At 48.7% G+C, this 11299-nt stretch overlaps 2 protein-coding genes across 3 annotated transcripts in view; both read left to right on the plus strand.

The window, feature by feature from the left end:
- ZBTB16 (zinc finger and BTB domain containing 16) overlaps positions 1 to 11299 on the plus strand; it is a 207222-nt gene that overhangs the window by 15874 nt on the left and 180049 nt on the right. The window lies entirely within an intron of this gene.
- LOC129628650 (histone H2B type 1-C/E/F/G/I-like) overlaps positions 1 to 11299 on the plus strand; it is a 30442-nt gene that overhangs the window by 4842 nt on the left and 14301 nt on the right. The gene's annotated exons all lie outside the window — the stretch shown is intronic.

Raw genomic sequence — 11299 nt, forward strand, 5'->3', positions numbered from 1 at the left:
CGTTGACAGTAGTTCAAGGAAAAATAAAAATAAGTTCTTACCAACTGTGTGGTTGGGTGCAAAGAGTGAAGGACAGGCGTGGTCAGCGGTGGCGGCAACTGATGACCACGGTAACTCTCTGTTACCCAGAGTTTTGGGGAGTGGGACCCTGGGTCGTTGCGGGGCACACACACTCTGGGAGGACATTCTTACTCCCCTCAACCCTCTCTCCATCCTTTTATGTAAACAGCGGCTCCTGCCCCTCTTGGAGCAGGTGAAAGCTGCTTTGAGGGCGTTCGCAGAGCAGGGATTGGAAATGTTCGATGCAAAAGTGAAATCGTGACAGTTGTCCCCTCGATTCTCTGCTAAATTAAGGATCCGCTAACATTTCTGAGTCTACCTCCTTATATACCCCCACCCCCGTCCCCTTGGCAGAAGGGATAAAGCCGGTACCTAAAAACAATGTGAAGCCGCTGCTAAATTGAGTGACTCTAAAAACATTTTTCTTTCCTTGAAGTTGAGCGTGGAAAACCAGGGCTGGACTCTCGAGCGCTGCAGACCCATTTAGGGCCCGGGGCTGGCCCCTTCCTCAATTCCTGGCACAATGGTTTTCATTGCCACCGGCGTCCCCCCTTCCTTCCCCCCTTCATAATTATCCACTATTTTACTTTTTGTGTCCTGACAGCTACAGAGTGGGTTTTGTGTTTTGAGCTGAGTAGCTGCTAAATATTCCCCAGAAGCCAGATTCAATGGCTCGAGGGAGGGGATAGGCCAAATCTTGGCATCTCCTGTTGCAAAAAGTGAAAAATATTTCTGTTTGCAGTTAATTTTAGTGGCAAGCAGATCATGTTAACTGGATGTAATTGCTTCCAGATATGGCGGAGGGTTTTGTGTGTTGAGATGAAGGGTCTGGTAAGTGCTTACTTCCTGTGTAAATTAGCCTATTCCATTCAGGCTTTCATTCTGGCCAGCCCTGGATTCTGTCATTCTCCCATTTCCCCCTCCCCAGCCCACAGCCTGGTGTGAGAAGCAGCTTGCTCTGTCTGTCCATCCGTCCGAGTACAATTCTCTTGTCACTTGGAGCCACTCACCTCTTGGTACTTGATGCAAATTTGCCCTTAAAATAATGAGAAGGGTTTGAAAAGATGCCAGCCAGGCCTGCTTCTTTCTGGACAAAGGCAGATCTGCCAAAACCGGGGGCAGGTAGTCTGTATCTGCTGGTCCCATGGATGGTGTCCAGAACCCACAACTACTGGTTTTCCTTGGATTTTTTTTTTTTTTTTCCCCTGCTGCCAGCTGACCCCTACTCTCACCTTGGAGAATACCTTTTTTCAAACTTTCTGAACAGAGCACACTCCAGTGGTTCTGAATCCCAGAAAAATGAAATGGCTGTTGCAAGGAGGAGAAAGTTTGGGCCGTGGATTCCAGCCATGGACGGTTCTCTTAGGTACGAAGCCACCTCTCTTGCAAAGCAGGTTTTGGACCAACACACACACACACACACACACACACACACACACACAACACACACACACACATACACACACACACACACACCTCTCTTGCAAAGCAGGTTTTGGACCAACACACACACACACACACACACACACACACACACAACACACACACACACACACCACACACACACACACACACACACACACACACCTGCCCCTCCCTGAGAAACAGGAGAGGCAAATCCACCCAGGGAATCTTCTCCACATTCCTGTGGGTTTCTAGGGTTGGAATCGAGGGAACAGGGTTAAGATTCACGTTCTCCTAAATTCCGATTTTGTCCTGTGGCCCGTCCTACGTTATTAGTGCTATTTGCATAAGAGATTGCTGTTTATCTTCCTGTATCAACTCCACTGATAACCCCTGTGGTCTGTTTAACAATCTATGAGGAGTAGATTACTTGATAAATGCCAGTTTTTCCAATATGCAAAGATAAACCGTTGGGGTCCGGGTGAGGGGTGGAGTGAGGAAAGAGAGACCAGGTGGGGAGCTCGGACCCTCTTTCAGATCAGGGTGGAAGTGTGTGAGGGCATCTGACAGCAGAAAACAGGTATGTTGTAAAACACAGCTGCCGTGTTTATCACCGTTTATCAGCTTCCTGCCCTCCTCTGCCTTTCTCCCCCTCCGTGTGGACAGGCAGCCTCTGAGAATGTTTCACTGAGTGGGCTGTTGAGGCCTGTGTTCATACAAGGTGGGAGAGGGTGTAGGTAATCTTTGCTTCTTTAGTTCCTGTCTTTTTCTCCATCCTCTCCCCCTCCCACAAGTTGTAGGCTGATAAGTAATGCGTGCTTACTAAAAATATGTAAGTCTGAAATCTTCAAGGGATGGACTTTTCCTACCTGCCCTGAATTTGCTGCTTTAAGCAGAGTGCCTGGTTGGGGAAGAAGCGAGGTGAAAACTTCTGACCCCATCGCCTCGTCAATAAGCTGTCTGAGAATCAAACAAAAGAGTTTGGACTGGCTGCTTAGGCTTGGAACCCAACTGATAGCTTTGTTTTGATGTCCTTGTAATGTTTGCAGATCACAGAGGGTGCTATTTAGAGCAGGGGTATCTATGGGGACAGACTTACTGGGAAGTTGAAACAGTGAGCACAAAGTCCAGGAGATGCTGAAGATAGTGAAATACAGCCCAGGAATTGGGGTGGGGCTGGCAGGAAAGAGGCTCTCTGGGAGGTGATGGAAGTGGTGATCTCTAGGAACGATATGCAGTGATGGGAAGAATGCAAAGTTCAGAGTAAGACATCCTGGATGAAAACCCAGACTCCAGATTTACTAGCTGGATGCCTCGAACAAGTTACTTAGCCTTCTGTGCCCTTATTTCCTTGTTCTCTTTAAAAAAAAAAAAAAAAAAAAATGTGGCCAGTATATACCTTTTAGGTGGTTATTTGGATAAAATAATGTTTAAAGAGGAAATTCCCTGGCGGGTCAGTGGATAAGACTTGATGCTTTCACTGCTGTGGGCCTGGGTTCCATCCCTGGTCAGGGAACTAAGATCCTACAAGCTGCATAGTATGGCCAAAAAAAAAGGTATAACCGAGAGAAGGCACTGTATAAATAGGCACTACTGAACCTTAGAAGCCTAGGCTCTTAGAAGCCTTCTGTTTTGGCCCAAGGGAGCAACGATGAAAGAAACCAGTGAAATCATTTGTTTTGGGCACTGCTAAGTGGAAGGTAGTACTGACTGATCTTGTGCTAGCAGTCAGCAGGTGAAATAATAGATGAATAATTTGAGTGCTTCCCAGGTGGCTGAGTGGTAAAGAATCCCCCTGCCAATGCAGGAGACTCAGGTTTGATCCCTGGGTCGGGAAGAACCCCGGGAGAAGGAAATGGTAACCCACTCCAGCATTATTCCCTGGGAAATCCCATGGACAGAGGAGCCTCGTGTGCTGCAGTCCAGGGGGTCGAGAAAGAGTTGAACGCGACTTAGTAATTAAGCAAACAAACAAATTTGAGCACATAGTGAATATGAAGGTCTCCATTTGTGAAGTGCTACTTGCAAAGAAGCTTCTGTATCTCATAAGTGATCACTGAATCCTCTGATGTGGCCCAGGCCCCAAGCATTTTTGAAATCTTTCGGAGTCCTTTCTGAAGCCTGTGCCACATTCTTTTGCCTCGTCTTCTGGGAGGGTAGATTTGACTTTTGGAAATGGTCGAAATAATTCAGTGACAAATCTGGTGAATATAATACGTGATGACATGGGTGACTGTGGCTGACTCTGAAGGCAGATTTTTGGAGAGAGTGTGTAGAGAGGGCATGTTAGCTCAGCCCAGGGTGCATGGGGCCTTACTTCTTGGGTGGGAGGTGAACAGGGCCAAGGGACTTGTGACTTCCAACCGCCAATGACCCTGAAGGAGTCACTGCCACTGACTGCGCCCCCACTGGGGCAGACTCATCTCATTGCTGGAGTGTTTCTGCATTTGTGGTTTGGCCTCCTGTGAGTTTGGGCTCCCAAGAGGCACTTCTGGTGTTTAAAAAAAAAAAATCTAGCCCATCACGAGTCAGTGTTGCTGGGAGTCAGGAAGAATGGATTGAGTTTGGACATATATTCTCCTAGGGGACGGGCACAGGAGGCTTGAGGGGCCCCAGTGAATCCTGACTTCCGTCTCTTGGGAAGGTTAAAGGAGCTCGTGTGTTGAAATCCTGTCCTGGTGCCCGGCACATCCTCAGTGTGGTTAGTCCCCTTTTCTGACATCCTTACTTGGCCTTAACACCGAGAGGCTGGAGGGAGGAGTATTTGACTTGCCTCTCCGTGGGAACCACCACTGGCTGTCAGTCAGTCCCATTCACCTTGGGATTGTCAGTCAGACCTGGATCTTTTGTGACCTGGCTGTGCAGGGGGTCGGAGAGGGGGGTAATGCTCAGACCCTCTCCTTCTCTCTCCTCGCTTTCTACATTATTTTTAGTAAAACATATTAGGACCGAGTGTTAAAGAGGAAGGATGAGTCATTGCATTGAAACCATTGATGTCATAAATAAAAGCAAAATGCTTACTATGTGTTTTGCGCAGTATTTAAGGCCAGGTGGTGCTAATTTGAATGCTCCCCGACTGGATCTGTGAAAGTATACATATGTGGGAAAAAATTCAGGTTTAACCAGAGGGAAGTTAGTTATTGAAAATCTATTTCGGTATCTGCTTTCTCCCTTTTATTTACTTCCGATCCATATTCAAATCCTGGTTGTCATCCTTCCTAATGAGAGAGACTGGCTTATTCTCTCGCTAGGATTGGTTTATTTCTGGAAGGTTGAGGAATGGTGCAAGGGGGGTTCTGTGCGCCCCCAGTCTTCACCCCTCTTCTCACCTGCTGTGGAGGGAAAGCTCTCAGAACCCTCACCTGCCTCCCAGCTGTGGGTTCTCAAGGTGACCAGTAATCATAGACTGAGAGACCGGGAAGGACCCATACATTGTTTATTTCAGCATGCTCATTTAGGATGTAAAATATGGAGGTTCAGAGAGGCGCTGTGATTCACTCAAGGTCACGTAGCAAATTAGTAAGGACTAGAATCCATATCCCTGCCTACTTTAATTCCTTCTTCACAAACCTCCCAGTGACTGCTGGGGTGTGCTCCCTGCTTCTACCCCCAAGGAGGAGTTAAAGTAGGGTAAGAATAGAATCTTACTTAAGGGCAGTTTCAGATCTTTGGCTGTGTGGTGTGGATTTTTGGCTGTGTGGCGTGGATTTTTGGCGTGGTGACTGGCCTTGTGGGGTTCTCATTAACCTCTCTCCCGCTCAGGCCGAGTGGACTAGTGTGCACTGAATTCTTTAGATTTGCGGGTGGTGCACTGCTTTGGGGTTTTGAGTATCGGTAAGACCTGGGACTTGCCCTTGAGGAGCTTATAACGTGAGCAGTTGAGTTAAAATACTGCAAATGTGTATGAGTAGATTGATAACTTATGAGAGAAAGTAGAAAATGGAAAGATTATGGCAGATATACAGGGAAAAAGAAAAAACACAAGGCAATTCAGAGATGAAATGCCTTCCACCTGGAGGGATTCATTTTTAATTAAAAAAATTTTTGTTGTTGTTGCACACTTACTGTGTGAGGGGCCCCAGATTAGGCCCCTGGAATTCAGTGGTGCACAAGACAAGAGTGTCTGGCCTTGTGGGGCTTTCTGGATGGGGGAGAAATGTAGCTAGTGTTCTTCGGAAAAACTGTGGGGTTGCAATGGCGGTAAATGCTGGGATCCTGGATAATACAACTCTCTTTGGCTGGAATGAGGGTGGTTAATACTGGAATGGTAGGTTGGGGTCAGGTGGGGGTGCCAGAAAGTGCCAGGCTAGGGAGGGGACAAGGCAGGGTGGAAGGATGGGGAGAACACCGGCGGCCTGAGGATGGATTGTCGCGCTGCCGCGTGTAGACTCCGATCTTGGCCACATGCCCGAAACACTGTCAGCTGTGGTTTCCTCATCCTACGGTGGGGTTATCATGCGGGATGTCATGGGGGCTTGCCTGAGGATTTCAGATAATGCAGTTAACACATTCTGCATGGGACCTGGACCAAGGTAGTTGCTCAATAAACGTAACTGTTGTTAGTTCGGGGACTTTATCCTGGGGCAGTTAGGAGCCTCTGAAGGTGTTTGAGGAGGAAAGTGGCAAGGTCCGAGCTGTCCCGGCTGGTCGTCTTGTCCCCCGGTGTCCTGGCTCCCAAGCTACCCTGGCTGTTTCTGCCTTCAGATCTGCAAAGGAGTTTGTTTAGCAGTTAATCATCAGCCCCTCTCCCTGCGTCTTGCACCCAGCATCTACCAAGATGGAATGACGTGACATGAAATGGACCGTTGCCACCTCTTCTCGGTGGGCGGAGGGGCTGGGAGAGGCCCTGGGGAGAGGGGACTGCAGCCCTGGGATCAGAGGAACCACCACCATGAAAAGCTGGCCAGCTGGACTGTTACCGGCCGTCTGACGCTCTTTTAATAGAAACCTGAAGGTCTGAGCTCAGTCTAACCGTCCGTCGCCCCGCTTGCCTGCCTGATAGCGAGCGGAGGGCCGGTATCTCCCGTGGGCCAGTCTGGGCTGTGGTTGCAGCCGAAGCCCGCGTCTGCAGAGCGACAGCGGCTGGGGGAGATAAGGGCTGCGTTGTGTAAGAGGGGCTCGGTCTGTTGGCCCCGCGGCTCCCGGCCCCTGGTTAACTGCTAACCTCAACGGAGGAGTGGGCCCTTGCTGGGAAAGGCCGTTCCAGGGCCCCTCGCTGGTTCCACTGATGCCTTTTTGTGGTTGGATAAAGGAAGCTCATGTAGGCCGCCCACAGTGCACATTTGGGCTTGGGCTACGGCTGTTTGCTTGTTTTGTTTTTCTCCTTTGTCTTTCTTAAAAAAGAGAAGCTGAAAGGGGGACAGTCTTGCTTGGCACCTACCGCCCATAGCCCAAAACGACGGAAAACAAGCAGTTCCTAAACCAGGCAAGAAAAACATTCTCCTTCCCTGCCTGATATCCCCGGGTCCCTAGAGGCCAGCTTGGAGAATTCGGTTTGGGGACTTGACCGGAGGGGGCCTTCCTTGGTGGCTCAGTGGTAAAGAATCCAGCTGCCAGTGCAGGAGATGCAGGTTCAATCCCTGGGTTGGGAAGATCCTCTGGAGGAGGAAATGGCAACCCACTCCAGTATTCTTGCCTGGGAAATCCCATGGATAGAGGAACCCAGTGGGCTACTGTCCATGGGGTCGCGGAAGAATAGGACACGACTTGGCAACTAAACCACAATGACAACTTGACTAGAAGCCCCCGTCCTGGAACCTCAACCCCAGGCCAGCTTTTCTACTATCCCAGTGGCTGGGTCCAGGGAGCCACGCTAGAAAATAATTGTACTGTGCTTGCCTTCTTCTTTCTGTCTTTCCCAGCCACTTTCAAGATGGATAAGTGAGCCATAGCATGTGTCCCCCGCTCTTGAAAGGATGATGGGGTCTAGCGTCCTGGCTTCTGGCATTGCCCTGTTGTGATGGGTGATAGGCTAGAAAGGACTTTGGCGGCCAGCCCCCATTCTGAGGCTCTCGTGTGTTCCATGCCCCTGAGTCTCTCCATGGACCCCTCAGGGCAGGGATGTTGCCGTTCCCTGAGCAGCCAATGCTTCTTGCAGAGAGTTCTTACAGCCCCACCACTACTTCTGCTCTTTGGAGTCACAAAGACTCTGGGCCACAGCCTTTGAGATCTTTGTAGGATAGCTACGTGTCTTCCTTAGTTAGGCAGTGGTTTGCCATATACCATGATTTTAGTTCACTTCACCATTCTCATAACACTGTTTTAGGTGCTTCCAGATTTGTCAATTTTATATCACTGCAGACATCAGAAGGGTTGTATGCATTGACATGAGCAGGTGAAGAACCAGACACTCACCTCCGTTGTTTGAGATGTTATACTTCTATTAATGGGTCTTCCGAGTGTCTGCCTTCTGTTCTTTCCTCTGGCTGCCCTGAGGTTATTTCCCTTGTTCTTGGCTGTCTGATTGCTCCCAGAGACGGCAGTGATTTTTCTTTTTGTAGGATAGGTCACTGGGGGTAGCAGGAATGAGGGGTTGGATGGGAGATGATCTCTCTGAATATTAGCTAGAACGGATGGTCATTTGTAGGCTTGGTGGTTGCTGTGTGCCCACTGCAGGGGTCTGGCTCAGGGATAGTCAGGGGAGGGCAGGTGGTGATTTAAAAGATTCGAGGTGGTGGCTTATATTGATTTTAGCTTATCTGACCCTTTAGCTAGAGGCTGCTCTTCCCTCAAAGTGTCTTACTAGCTGTAAGTTAAAGCAACAGAGAAATGTATATCATCCCTTTCTTTGCATTAATTAGGACTGGGAAATTCATCATTTAGAGGGATAAGCGCTTCTGAGGAGGGAGACTTTGAACCAGTTTAGAAATCTGTGGCCAGACTGTGGGATTCCCAGGTAGCAAGTGGAGATGAGGGTGAGAGAGTTGATGAGACATGAGTAGGGAGAAGGAGGGGTGAAGGGTCAGGAAGGGGAAGCATCCAGAGCCCTGTGCAGCCTAGCAGGGATCAGTTGCCCTTCTCCAAGGGGGCCCAAATTAGCAGTCCTGGGAGCAGACTGATCCTGGGTCTTCTAGAAATGTTGCTCTCTAGGTTTAAAATACAGTGTTTAGATTAACTGCAGCTCCGGCATGTCATCTAGTTAGCCAAGGGTTAAATTGTACATTTCCCCCTTTTAATCATAAAGCCAGTTACAGATCTGCTCTGAAGCCGGGTCTTCCTGCTTTGGTGGGCGAGTCTAGAGGACCTACCAAAATGATCAGTGACTCTTGTCTGAATTCCAAATGAGAAACGCTGGGCTGGAAGAAGCACAAGCTGGAATCAAGATTTCTCCTGGCACAAGCCGGGAGAAATATCAATAACCTCAGATAAGCAGATGATACCACCCTTATGGCAGAAAGTGAAGAGGAACTAAAAAGACTCTTGATGAAAGGGAAGGAGGAGAGTGAAAAAGTTGGCTTAAAGCTCAACATTCAGAAAACGAAGATCATGGCATCTGGTCCCATCACTTCATGGGAAATAGATGGGGAAGCAGTGGAAACAGTGTCAGACTTTATTTTTTGGGGCTCCAAAATCACTACAGATGGTGACTGTAGCCATGAAATTAAAAGACGCTTACTCCTTGGAAGGAAAGTTATGACCAACCTAGATAGCATATTGAAAAGCAGAGACATTACTTTGTCAACAAAGGTCCGTCTAGTCAAGGCTATGGTTTTTCCAGTGGTCATGTATGGATGTGAGAGTTGGACTGTGAAGGAAGCTGAGCACCGAAGAATTGATGCTTTTGAACTGTGGTGCTGGAGAAGACTCTTGAGAGTCCCTTGGACTGCAAGGAGATCCAACCAGTCCATTCTGAAGGAGATTAGCCCTGGGATTTCTTTGGAAGGAATGATGCTAAAGCTGAAACTCCAGTACTTTGGCCACCTCATGCGAAGAGTTGACTCATTGGAAAAGACTCTGATGCGGGGAGGGATTGGGGGCAGGAGGAAAAGGGGACGACAGAGGATGAGATGGCTGGATGGCATCACCGATTCAATGGACGTGAGTTTGAGTAAACTCCGGGAATTGGTGATGGACAGAGAGGCCTGGTGTGCTGCGATTCATGGGGTCGCAAAGAGTTGGACACGACTGAGCGACTGAACTGAACTGAACCATGATGATTCTGTTCTGAAGCTGTGGAGTCAAGGGCGAGTGAATGGGTAGTGACCCCTTTCCCCCCAGGAATTCTCTGGAAGTTACGTTTTGGATGAAACCTGTGATAACTAGCTTTTTTCCTTGCTGGTTTATCCTAGAATGAAGGCTGTGGCCCACAGAACAGTACATTTTTCATCTAGACCCAGGCCTTAACACAAGTATACCTGAAACTGAAGGTTCAGCAGAACTTTATCTGTATTATATGTTATGGGTGCTGATATTTTTCTCTTCTTTTTATCTCTCCTGTTTCATTTAACATTTGTTAATCAAGACCCACTAATGGACTGTTACCATAGTTTAAAGAACTCCCTAATAAAGTGAGGATTTAGCCATGGGTATTCAATTCAAAAGACATTTACTGAGCACCTGCTGTGTGCTGGGTGCTTACCAAGTGTTGTGAGGTAGCACACAGCTGTTAATAAAGCCTCTTAAGAGCTCACAGTAAAACATATGATAGCCACACACATGTATATGGCTCTGTGTGGGTGTGTTTATCAGAAATATGCTCAATTATTGTATTAGTGAGATACTAGGGGAGCACAGGAGAGGAATTGAACAGTTCTAATTGAAGCTTCAGGAGGGATTCATGGAGGAGGTGTCATTTGGCTGGTCTTGGATGATGGCAAGGATTTGGAGAAGTAGAGATAGATATTGCCATTTCTAGCTGGGAAGTGAGAAAAGGTGACTGACCGTGTATGTATTTGGGCAGGTGGCCCACAGACAGCTCAGTGAGCTGGAGTGGGGGATGGACATGGGATGAATGGGAGAGCAGGCAGAAAAAAATGGATCGGGGCCAGGTCTTGGAGCTCTTTGAATGCCAGGCTAGCAGTTCTGGGCAAGGCTGAGTTGGTTGGAGGTTGGGTAACTGAGATTTTCGTAGAAGACACACCTGGGAGAGGAGAGGCCATAAAGTCGCTCAGAATGCTAACCCCCCTCTGCTGTTATCCAGCCTTCTCTTGAGTATTTGGGAGTGGGATGGAAGTGGTGTAGAGCTTTATGAGCAGCCTTGATTGGATGCTGGCTTTCCCCCAAAGTTCTTTCCCATCCTAACTCCTTCCCACAGTCCACACCCCACTTTGGGAGAGAGAACTGTCTCTTTGGGGCTTCCCTGGTGGCTCAGACAGTTAAGAATCTGCCTGCAATTTAGGAGATCTGGGCTCAATCCCTGGGTCAGGAAGATCACCTGGAGAAGGGAATAGCTACACACTCCAGTATTCTTGCATGGAGGGTCCCATGGACAGAGGGGCCTGGCCGGCTACAGTCCATGGGATTGCAAAGAGTCGGACACAACTGAGCGACACTCACTGCCTCATGGAGCCGCCTGGTCAGCGACACTGAATGGGCCCCCTTAGACCTGGCGCACACCTGTCCTTTCTCACATTCAATCTCTACTCTTGGCAAACATGACACAGCAGCTCAAACTCAGCCCTGGGCCTTCCAGGAGAGCAGGGTTTGGAATGAAAGTGCTTTTGTTTGGGGTGTTTTCTATTCCCCCACCCCCACCCCCACCCCCGCCAGACCTGAGTTGTCCTCTTTCTCTGTGGTCTCTGACCCAGGCCTCTGTGGAAGCTCCTTCTCACCCACCCCCCCAGCTTGCCTGGACAAGTGTTTCTAAGCGTTTCTAAATATACACCATTTCAGGATA

The sequence above is a fragment of the Bubalus kerabau genome, chromosome 15, assembly GCF_029407905.1.
Source record: "Bubalus kerabau isolate K-KA32 ecotype Philippines breed swamp buffalo chromosome 15, PCC_UOA_SB_1v2, whole genome shotgun sequence".
In the NCBI taxonomy this organism is placed as follows: domain Eukaryota; kingdom Metazoa; phylum Chordata; class Mammalia; order Artiodactyla; family Bovidae; genus Bubalus; species Bubalus kerabau.